Source organism: Dipodomys merriami, unplaced genomic scaffold (assembly GCF_024711535.1).
Source record: "Dipodomys merriami isolate MVZ:Mamm:240054 unplaced genomic scaffold, mDipMer1.0.p SCAF_5, whole genome shotgun sequence".
Lineage (NCBI taxonomy): Eukaryota > Metazoa > Chordata > Mammalia > Rodentia > Heteromyidae > Dipodomys > Dipodomys merriami.
Genome location: NW_027206068.1, coordinates 24,968,331 through 24,979,253, shown reverse-complemented (window position 1 = coordinate 24,979,253; position 10,923 = coordinate 24,968,331). Strand labels below are relative to the sequence as shown.

The following is a 10,923-nucleotide window of genomic DNA, read 5'->3' as shown; positions in this document are numbered from 1 at the left end:
CCCCAAAAAAAAAGTGCCTAAATTGAAATAAAGCAGAAGGTGAGAGGAAAGGCATAGGAATGATATTTTTTATTACAGGGATGAGCTCATGCCTATAATTACAACTATTTAAGAGGTGGAGATAAGAGGATCCAGGTTCAAGGCTACCTTGAGGGAAAGACTGTAGGAAAAGAAATAAAAGCAAAAAATGGCTTGAGGTATCGCTCAAGTGATGGATTCCTTGCCTCAAAATTGATTTCAAAATCTCAGTATAAGGAGAGGAGGAAGGGAAGAGGAAGGAATGACAGGAGGTCAAGGGAAAGGAAAGGAATGAGGTGAAGATGTGAATATTAAGTGAATATAAATCCTAGGCAGAAGAAAGCGATCAATACCTTGGAAACATAAGTGAGCTCTTTATTCAGGAAAAGCAAGGACCAGGTGATTAAAAAGAAGTAGGGAAGGTGAAGAATCACAGGTAGCACCAGCAAAGTAAATCTGGAGAATGATTATGGAGTTTTGCATTGTTTCAAAAAGATAAAATCAGTTGGCTAATTATATGTGAATAACCATGTATTAACTTGGCATTGAAATACAGAATATAAAACCAAAAAGTGAGAATCATTTCAGAAATATTATTTCATGACCAAGGTGACGAATTTTAATATACTTGTCTTAGAAACTACACTATTAAAGCCAGTTGCTCTTGCCTGTAATCCTAATTACTTGGGAGGCTGAGATCTCTGAGGATTATAGTTCCAAGCCAGACCAGGCAGGAAATTCTGTGAGACTGATCTCCAATTAACCATACAAAAAGTCGAAAGTGGAGCTGTGGCTCAAATAGGGTTCTAGCCTTGAGCATAAAAGCTCAGGGACAGTACTCAGGCCTTGAGTTCAAGCCCCAGGATGAAGAGAGGAAAGGAAGGGAGTGGAAGGGAGAGTAGAGAGAGAGGGAAGAGAGAGGAGAGAGAGGGAAAAGAGAAGGGAGAGAGGATGAGAGAGGGGAGGATGAGAGAAGAATAAGGGGATAGGGGGAAAGGGGGGAGGGGGGAAAGAGGGAGACAGGGAGAAGGGAGAGACACACACAGAGGAAGAAACAAGGACAGAAAGAAGAGAAAGGAAAAGGAAAGACAGAAACTACATGTATTAAATCAAAATCAATCAGGAAAAGAGTAAATTTCATTTTGGAAATGTCACCCCTTCACTCACTAGGAATGGAGAATTAACTAAGGAATGGAGCCATATTTTGATTAGAAGGACACTAATGAAAGAAGAAAACTGATCAGTGACTCATACCTATAATCCTAGCTACTGAGGAGACTCACACCTCCAGTTAATCATCAAAAAGTTGGAAGTGGAGGTAGAGGCTGGTAGATCACACCTGGAATCTCAGAGGCTGAGATCTGAGGATCAGGGTTGGAAAACAGCCCAATCATACATAAAAAGCTGTGAGACTCTTATCTCCAATTAAGGGGGAGGGAGGGGAATGGACAGACAGACTGACCAGAAACTGAGGTGTGACTCAAGTAGTAGAGTTCTAGCCCTGAGTGATAAAGCTCACTACAGCACCCAGGACTGGAGTTACAGACCAGCAAGAAAACAAAAACAAGCAAAAAGAAGGCTGTGATTACAAAAAAAGATAAGGAGGTTCAAGAAAATAGATGGTTTTAGATCAAAGCTTTAAGGGAGGTCTGGGAATGTGGCTTAGTGGTAGCCTTCTTAGCCTGCACAAAGCCCTGGGTTAGATTCTTCAGTGTCACATAAACAGAAAACCCAAAAGTGGCGCAGTGACTCAACTGGTAGAGTGCTAGCCTTGAGCAAAAGCAGCTCAGGGACAGTGCCCAGACCCTGAGTTCAAGCCTCAGGACTGGCACCAAAAAAAATAGCATTGGGGAAAAGGCAACCCTAAAAATTCAAGAGGAAGTTCTAAAATATAAAGAATATAGAAGACGGGGAATATTGTCAGAGTAAGGACAGGAAGGTGTCTAGGGCCAAGAGATTTGACCTCTTCAGAAATGTATGTTCCAGAAGTGAAGCAATATGCACATTTCAGTCTTTCTCACAACTAGGGAGGAAAACAACTCAGCACAAGCTGTTCTGGTCTCAGCTTTGCCTGGGAAACAAGTGAATATATATAAACTAGTGAAACTGATCCTGACTTCCAACAGCACTCATGAGAAGTACACTATTCACAGCTTTTAACTTAAATCTGATGTAGAAATAAACATAATAAGAAATCTTCATTAACAGAAATTATAAAAAGCATATTCTCATATTGAAAGTACAATTAATTTGTATAAGCAAGACTGCAAAATAACACAAGGAGGAACATAGGCTCTTATGGAAACATAAGCTCTTGGTTCAGATTAATGTACTTAAAAATTCTCAAAATGGAAGAAGGGGGAGCAAATACTGTCATATTCAATGTACATTATGTAAAAAATGAACTATGGGGTTGGAGATTTAGTTCAGTGGAAGAGCATTTTCCTGGCAAGTGCAAGGCCCTGAGTTCAGCCCTCAGCTCTGCAAACAACAACAAAACAAACAATGTAACTTGAAGATAGAGGGAAAGGGAACCGGGAAAATGGGTAAAAGGAAGGAAGAGATGGGTGACACTGACCAAGAAGTACTGTACTCATAACCCCTTTGTACCGCTACTTAATAATATTAAAATCTAAGAAAAAACCTCACAATTACGCTCTTAATATTCCATTGTTTAAATGGCATTTCGTTGATACCCTGAAACATTTAAAGTATTTTTGACCAATTACGAGTGCAGATTCAGAACACATCTACTTGTTCCTGGGAATAAAAAAAAAAACAGTATTTTTAAGGCCTCTTATGTCACGTCTCTACCCAGTTTTCTCTTTAAAAGTCACCATATTTCTTTAAAGTTATCACGGTACTAGGCTTGGAATCCCGACATAAACATGCAAACAAGGCACTAAAGAATTGTGCACACACCCGAATTCGTGCAATCAACCTCCGTCCCGGATGGCATCAGAGGTGGGTAGGGCGATAAAAAAGGGGGGGGGGACCTGGTAAATACAATTAGCAAGTAATGCAGTGCACCAGGCGCACACGCACAGGTCGAAAACCATGTCCAGTCGGGACCCCGTCGCTGGCCACCGGCGGACTGCGGAGAACAGTGCCCGGTCCAGAGCAAGGCTGGCTCGGGAGGTCAGGGGCGGGACGGGGGCGCGGGGCGGGACGGGGGCGCGGGGCGGCCGGGGGAAGCAACGCCTACGGGCGCAGAGGAGGCCGGCGGCGCTACCCACCAGTCCCGGGCCTGAGGCCCCCTCCCGGACCGGGCCGGGCCGGCGTCCGGAACCGCAGGGATGGGACCTCGGAACAGCGCTTCTCCCCAGCCTCAGATTCCTGGGGTGCCCACAGCAGAGAGACAGGAAGCCTCGGGGGCTGGACAAGTGCCCGGAGCGACCAGCCTGCCCAGCGTCCGGCCCCGGTCCGCTGGCGCCCACTCACCGGGATGCAGGCCGCAACCCTCTCGGCGGCAGCCGCGGCGGCGTCGCTGGCGACTCGCCACAGCCGGTCACTCGAACCACATCAGCTGAGCAGCCCGGCCCGCGTCAGCTGAGCTCCCAACACAAACAGAAACGCCGCGGCGGCTGCACCTCCCACTCGGCCCCGCCCCTCGGCGGAAGTGACGCACGAGTTGTGGGTTTTGACCTGCCCGCCCAGGAATGGCTCCTTGGCTTCCTTTCGGCTCGACGATTGACAAATCCTTACTCGGTTCCCGTCCAAGCATGCGCAGTGAGACGCAGTACAGGCGGGCTTCCGTGACGGACGTGTGTGCGTGCTCCCGGGGAGGCGCGGCTTGGCGAAGTCAAGGGTTGTTGGGCTTTTGTGGTGGTAGGGCGCTCGGAGGAGGTCCAGTGGTTTTTGCCCTGTGTACCTGAGGTCTGGATGGAGTCCCGGATGGAGTCCCGGGCCTGCCTGCGGGCGAGCAGCCTGCGCGGCCCCTCGGAGCCGTGCACGCCTCCCTCCCCACTCCCTGAAGGCCCTGTCCGCGAGCGGAGGCCGGCGTGGCCGGCCCTGGGGCGGGGGGGGGGGGGGAGCGGCACGGCCCCTCCACGCTCTGTTCCTGGTGACTGTCCTAGGCTTGGCCACAGGTCCAGATGTCACTCAGAAGCGCTTTCGCATACACTACTTACGGCATTGGACTTAGCATATACCACCAGCCCTGTTTTCTCGGAATTCTTCCCTTTCACGCACACGAGGAAGGCCCACCGCTTAGCTAGGGGTAACTAGTTGTCAATAGATTCCGTGTTCTGAATTTCATCTCCTGGGGGTCAATACTGTAACACTGGGCTGGGAAGGTGGCTCAGTGGTAGAGTGCTTGCCAAGAGCTGAGGGACAACTCGCAGGCCCAGAGTTCAGGCCACCACCGACAAAAATAAATTGAAAAAGATACTGTAACACTTTGTAAGATGGTTGTAATATTCTTTAGAAAGGGGAATTATGTGGACTGCCAAACACTATTGTTGGACTGGAAATAAGTTTTGTTGTTGTTTTTAATAGACAGTTGACTATAAGGAAGCTGAAGTAGGAAGATCATGAGTTTGAGGCCAGCCAGAGCTGTAACTTGAGGTCTTAAAACAAAAAGCCAGCCTGTTTGGCTTTTGGGGCACAGGTGGTTGTATTGTAGTACATCATAATGCTTGGCAAATCCCAGAAGTACACAAGCTATCCAACAGGTACTTAAAGCTGCTTTTGCTGAAAAGTACTGAATTTTTACTTGGACCCACTAACAGGAAGGGAAAAGCTAGGAACCTAGTCCATTTCATTTCCTCTTTGTTTAAGCCATTCACCTAACACTCCTTTAGAATCCCAAGAGGACAGTACAAATTAATGTTTACCAGGAGGGTTGAAAAACTGTCCCAAAGAAAAGAATTAGCAACCTCAGGGATCAACAGTAACAACTTTTCCTCAGAAACTTCTGCCAAAACAAGGATTAAGATAAAGGTCAACAGGCCACACCTGTGACTGAGAAGTTTATACATTCCTCTTACCCCATTCCCAAATTCTTTTGTCTGTTTAAATCTAAAGATCATTTCTGTGCCCTGAAGATGCACTAAAGGTGTGTTTAAGTGATGTTTTATGGTGGCATGTCCAAGCCTTGCAATATTAGCCTTTATTCTTTGTCCAACCATTTGCCTATTTGGTAAATTGAGACAAGTGGCCAGACCCAACATGAAATCTCAGGAGTTTGGGACTTGGGTTGAAAACCCCAATTTCAATTAGACCCTTTTAGGGGCTGTGAATGTGGCTGGGTGGGAGAGTGCTTGCCTAGAATGCATAAGGCCTTGGGTTTGATTCCTCTACCCCACAGAAAAAGATGGAAGTGGCATTGTGGTTCAGGTGGTAGAGTGCTAACCTTGAGCAAAAGAAGCTCAGGGAGGGTTGAGAAGGTGGCTCAGTGATAGAGTGCTTGCCTTGCATGTATGAGGCCCAAGTAAATACTTAAAGATGTACACCACAAATTAAAACTTAGAGTAAGATGGCAGAAGCTTTAGTAGAAAAATGTTTCATTTTGTTAAAAAAGACATATTCTGACACTTGTTAAAATGACCAGAAAGACTTCAGGACTATTGAAACTATTGCAGTGTCAAGACAGGAAGAGAAAAGCTTATATTCAAGTTCAAATATAACAAAGCTGAGATTAGAGTCAAAGAGCAAAGGGAGTAGTCAGTACATGGAAAATACTAAGTGGTGACGTCTAGGGCAGGAGACATTCTCAATAAACAGACCAGATTCTTGTTGAAAATAGGTGTAAGTGACCAGTTACCAAGGATGGAGTTGTGTGTGTGTGTGGTGGTGTGTGGTGGTGGTGGTGGTGGTCATGGAGCTTGAAGTCTAGGCCTGGGCACTGTCCCTCAGCTCTTCAGCTCAAGACTAGTCCTCTACCACTTGAGCCACAGCGCCACCTCTGGTTTTCTGTGGTTAATTGGAGATAAGAGTCTCCTAGACTTTTCTGAAGGGGCTGCATTTGAACCGTGATTCTCAGATATCAGCCTCCTGAGTAGCTAGGATTACAGGTATGAGCCACCAGCGCCCAGCTGAGAATTTTTTTTTTTTTAACTTAGAAGACTCTTACTACAACTTGGCTTTGATAGATATAACCCAAAAGCCTGGCTGGGAATGTGGCTTAGTGGTAGAGTGCTTGCCTAGCAGGCATGAAGCCCTGGGTTCGATTCCTCAGTACCACATACACAGAAAAAGCTGGAAGTAGCACTGTGGCTCAAATGGTAGAGTGCTAGCCTTGAGCAAAAAAGGTTCAGGGACAGTGCCCAGGCCCTGAGTTCAGTCCCCAGGACTGTCAAAAATAAATAAATCAAAAGCCTAAGGATAACACTTACTTTGAGAAAAAGCATGACTAAAGTTTGGTCAAGGAGAGATGGTCTCATTGTGCTATTATCATTTCCTTAGAGATCAAATATCCAGATTTAGCTGGGCGCCTGTGGCTCACGCCTGTAATCCTAGCTACTTAGGAAGCTGAGATCTGAGGATCATGGTTCAAAGCCAGTCCAGGCAGGAAAAGTCTGTGAGAGTCTTATCTCCAATAAACTATTCAGAAAAGCAGAAGTAGCACTGTGGCTCAAGTGCACTAGCCTTGAGCTGAAGAGCTGAGGGACAGCGCCCAGGCCCAGAGTTCAAGCCCTACGACCAACCAAAACAAAACAAAACAAAATCCAGATTTTTCTCCCCTGTTAGATATTTCAAAGTAATCCACAATTCCTTCTTTGCCCTTCCTTTGCCTTCCTTGTCTATCACCCTATCTTTAATCAGACGTGTAGCCTGATTGATCTTAATGCAGAATTTTTTGGTATTTCCTCAGCTCTATAATCTCACGTCCACTGCTTTATTTTGGCTTTCCTTCTTACTTGCCCACCAATGTCACCTAACTGGTTCTACATTCTATCTTCAACCTGTAACCTAGTCTCTTGTACAGCCAAAATAATCTTTCAGACTGCAAGTCCAATCATATGCTTTCCTGAATTAAAAGGCTTTTTACCAAAGAAAGAAAGGAGGAAATAAACTGAATAAAAATAAAACATGTAATTCTATTTTTTTAAAGGCTTTTTACCTCTTTACATAATTATTAAATATAGAACATGCATGTAACAACTGGTTATATTGTCATAATCATAATACCTGGCAGATCCCAGAAGTATATAATCTATGTAGCAGATATTTAAACTGCTTTGGCTGAAGAGCACTAAATCCTTACTTGAGTGTAACCAAGAGACTAGAGAGGGAGAAAACAGCAAGGGAGGGAAGGGGATAGAGGTTAATAATGTTGAGGTTAGTTACAACAGTATATGAAAAGGACATAAAAAACCTCAGTAAAAGCTAATGATCAATAGGGTGGTAAAGAGAGAGGAAAAGAGAAACTGGAAGGTGAGTATTAGCAAGGAAGGATTGGCTAATGGTGAAAGGATGAGTATGGTCAAAATAGGTTGTTAGAAAATGTAAAAACAGAATAGTGAAATCTGTTGAAATTGTATTAGGAAGAGAAAAGGAGTAAGGAGAGGTGTAGGTAGAGAGATTGGAATATAGTAAATGCATTCATGGGACCATCACTATGAAATGCCCCACTGAAGAGCTAATATATACAAAAATGAAAAGTTTTGCTGCCATTTCATCTCCACAGACCAAACCATGAAGGCATCATAAGTTATGAGCCTCTTATCTCCCAACTTTTCTTTCCTACAACATACTTCCTACTCTTTAACATCCAGTTACACCTATACTTCCAGAAATACCCGAGCATTTTTGTAGTTCATGCCTCTCTGTTCAAGCTATAGATTTATCTTCCCTTCCTTGTTCAGAATTCTAAATATTTCTTCTTCAACCAGGAAAATCTTATCTTACCACTCTATAGACTTAAATCATTTTTCTGTCTATATTTATTTTGTATTGCTTGAGTCCTAGCCTATATATTAGTTAAAATATTTTAATATAACAACTTCTACAACTCTCCCCTTTCTCAAATTCTTAGAAACTTGATTTACTCTTTTAAAGATATTGCCATCTATGTCCACGAATGAGGTTCTATAACTAAACATCATGATCCTGATCAGGCAGCCTCAAAATTCTTAGCAGTGCAGATCCTGAGCATCGTGGGTCTTTCAAGGAAAAGGAAGTTCCCACAGAACCACAGACTATGGCTTAGGAGAAAAGGAGTGTGTGTGTGTGTGTGTGTGTGTGTGTGTGTGTGTGTGTGTGTGTGTGTGTGTGTTTTTTTTTTCCTTTCTTTAAATTTGTGTGTGTGTGTGTGTGTGTGTGTGTGTGTGTGGTTTTTTTTTTTTTCCTTTCTTTAAATTTTCCCAGAGGAGCAGACTACAAGGCAGAAAAGCAAAAGGACTGGACAACACAGCAAGCAGATGAACAATAGTTGGAGTATGATTGAACTGGTACCTACATAAATAGAGCAGGTAGCATGTTTCCTTTAATGCCTTTGAAAATTTACAGATCTGACATGGACTAGCAGTGTTGAGAAGTGTGTGTGTATGTGTGTACTAGGACTTGGACTCAAGGCATCGAAGCTGTCCCTAAGGTTGTTTTTCATGCAAGGCTGACCCTCTCTACCACTTGAACCACAGCTCCACATCCAGCTTTTTAGTGGTTAATTGGAGATGAGTTACATCTAGGATCACAGGCATGAGCCACTGGTGCCAAACTGAGCATATTTCTTTTGTCTTTTTTTTTGTCGGTCATGGGGCTTGAACTCTGGACCTGGGCACTGTCTCTCAGCTCTTTAGCTCAAGGCTACTACTCTACCACTTGAGCCACGGTGCCACTTCCCGTTTTCTGAGTCGTTTATGGGAGATAAGAGTCTCACAGACTTTCCTAACTGGTCTGGCTTTGAACCTCAATATTCAGATCTCAGCCTCCTGAGTAGCTAGGATTACAGGCATGAGCCACTGGTACATGCCTCTGAGCATATATTTTGAGGTGGGCAATCTTAGACTCTAATTCTATCTTTGATACTTCTTTAGAAAATTACACAATGTTGTGTTTCTCCCTCTCTCTCCCTCTCTCCCTCTCTCTCTCTCTCTCTCTCTCTCTCTCTCTCTCTCTCTCTCTCTCTCTCTCTCTCTCTCTCTGTGTGTGTGTGTGTTTGTGTGTGCGCACACATACAAGCATGCCAGTTCTTGGCTTGAACTCAGGGCCTTCATGCCATCCCTGAGCTACTTTGTTCCAGGTAGTGCTCTACCACTTGACCCATGGCTATACATTCAGCTTTGTTTTTGTGGCTAATTAGAAATAAGAGTCTCCTCAGCTTTTCTGCCTGTGCTGGCTTCAAACTGATCTCAGTCTCTGAGTAGCTAGGATTACATGTGTGAGCCACCAATACCCAGGTACTCACCTTTAAGGCTCATTTCCAGCAATTGAACAGGGCCTTTTAAAGGTCACTTGGATCCAAGTTGAGATAAACTATCTATTTTTAGAAGGCAGTCACACTTGTTCTTGTTCATAGTGTACTTTAAAATCATTACAGGGTAGAGGCATGGGAACCAGAATTTTATTTATTTTTAAGTTTTTTTCTTTTTGTTTCTTCTTTTTGTTGTTGTTGTTGGTCCTGGGTTTTGAACTCAGCCTGGATGCTGTCCCTAAGCTTTTTCCTTTTTCCGCTCAAGGCTAGCATTCTACTATTTGAGCCACAGTGCCACTTCTGGTTTTTCCTGGTTAATTGGAGATAAACAATCTCAAGGCCTTTCCTGTTTGTGCTGGCTTTGAAGCACTATCTCAGATCTCAGCCTCCTGAATAGGTAGGATTACAGGCGTGAGCCACCAGTGCCTGTTTTTTAAATTTTCTTTAATTGTTATTTTAAAGGTGATGTACAGAGAGGTTACAGTTACATAAGTCAGGTAGAGAGTACATTTCTTTTTGGACAGTGTCACCCAGAATTTTATTTTTTCCTGTAACAAAGTAACCTCTTTGAGGTTAATTTTTTCATCCATTTTTTTATATTTTTACCCTTTTAATTATTATAAAGGTGATATACAGAAGAGTTTACAGTTATATGTCAGGTAATGAGTACATTTCTTTCTTTTTTTTCTTGTTGGTTGTGCAGCCTGAACTCTGGGCCTGGGCGCTGTCCCTCAGCTCTTCAGCTCAAGGCTAGCACTCTACCACTTGAGCCACAGTGCCACTTCTGGCTTTTCCTGCTTATGAGGTACTGAAGAATCGAACCCAGGGCCTCATGCATGCAAGGCAAGCACTCCACCACTGAGCCACCTTTCCAGCCCCATTTCTTCTTTCTCTCCTTTCTTTTTTTCCTTCCTACTTACTTACTTTCTTTCTTCCTTTCTCTTTTGTTTTTTCTCTTTCTTTCTTTCTTTTCTCTTTTCTTTTTCTTTCTTTTTTTTTTTTTGCTGGCCCTGGGGGCTTGGATTCAGGGCCTGGGCACTGTCCCTGAGCCCATTTGTGCTCAAGACTAGGTGCTCTACCACTTGAGCCACAGTGCCACTTCTGGCTTTTTTTTTTTTTTTTTGAGTAGTTTATTGGAGATAAGAGTCTCAGGCAGACTTTTCTGCCTTGAGCTCATTTTGCTCAAGGCTAGCATTTTACCACTTTCAGCCACAATACCACTTCTGTTTTTCTGGTGGTTAATTGGAGATAAAAGAGTTAAAAGATGGGGCTGGATGGGGCTGGGAAGGTGGCACAGTGGTAGAGCGCTTGCCTTGCATGCCTGAGGCCCTGGGTTTGATTCTTTAGCACCACATAAGCAAAAAGAAAAAAGCCAGAAGTGGCACTGTGGCTCAAGTGGTAGAGTGCTAGCCTTGAGCTGAAGAGCTGAGGGACAGCGCCCAGGCCCAGAGTTCAGGCCCCACGACTGACCAAAAAAAAAAAAAAAAAAAGAGAGAGAGAGAGAGAGAGAGAGAGAGAGAGAGATAAAAGAGCTTCAAGGCCTTTCCTGC

The 10,923-nt window shown here is 44.0% G+C and overlaps 1 protein-coding gene across 3 annotated transcripts in view; it reads right to left on the bottom strand.

The window, feature by feature from the left end:
- The window catches only part of Pnpla8 (patatin like phospholipase domain containing 8), a 44,032-nt gene extending 40,428 nt beyond the window's left edge, over positions 1-3,604 (bottom strand). The window contains exon 1 of one of the 3 annotated variants that reach the window (XM_069996196.1): positions 3,460-3,604. The gene's annotated coding sequence lies outside the window, so the exon portion shown is untranslated. The remainder of the gene's footprint in view (positions 1-3,459) is intronic. The other 2 variants (XM_069996197.1, XM_069996198.1) reach the window with 2 other exon arrangements.
- Between the last annotated feature and the right edge of the window lie 7,319 nt (positions 3,605-10,923).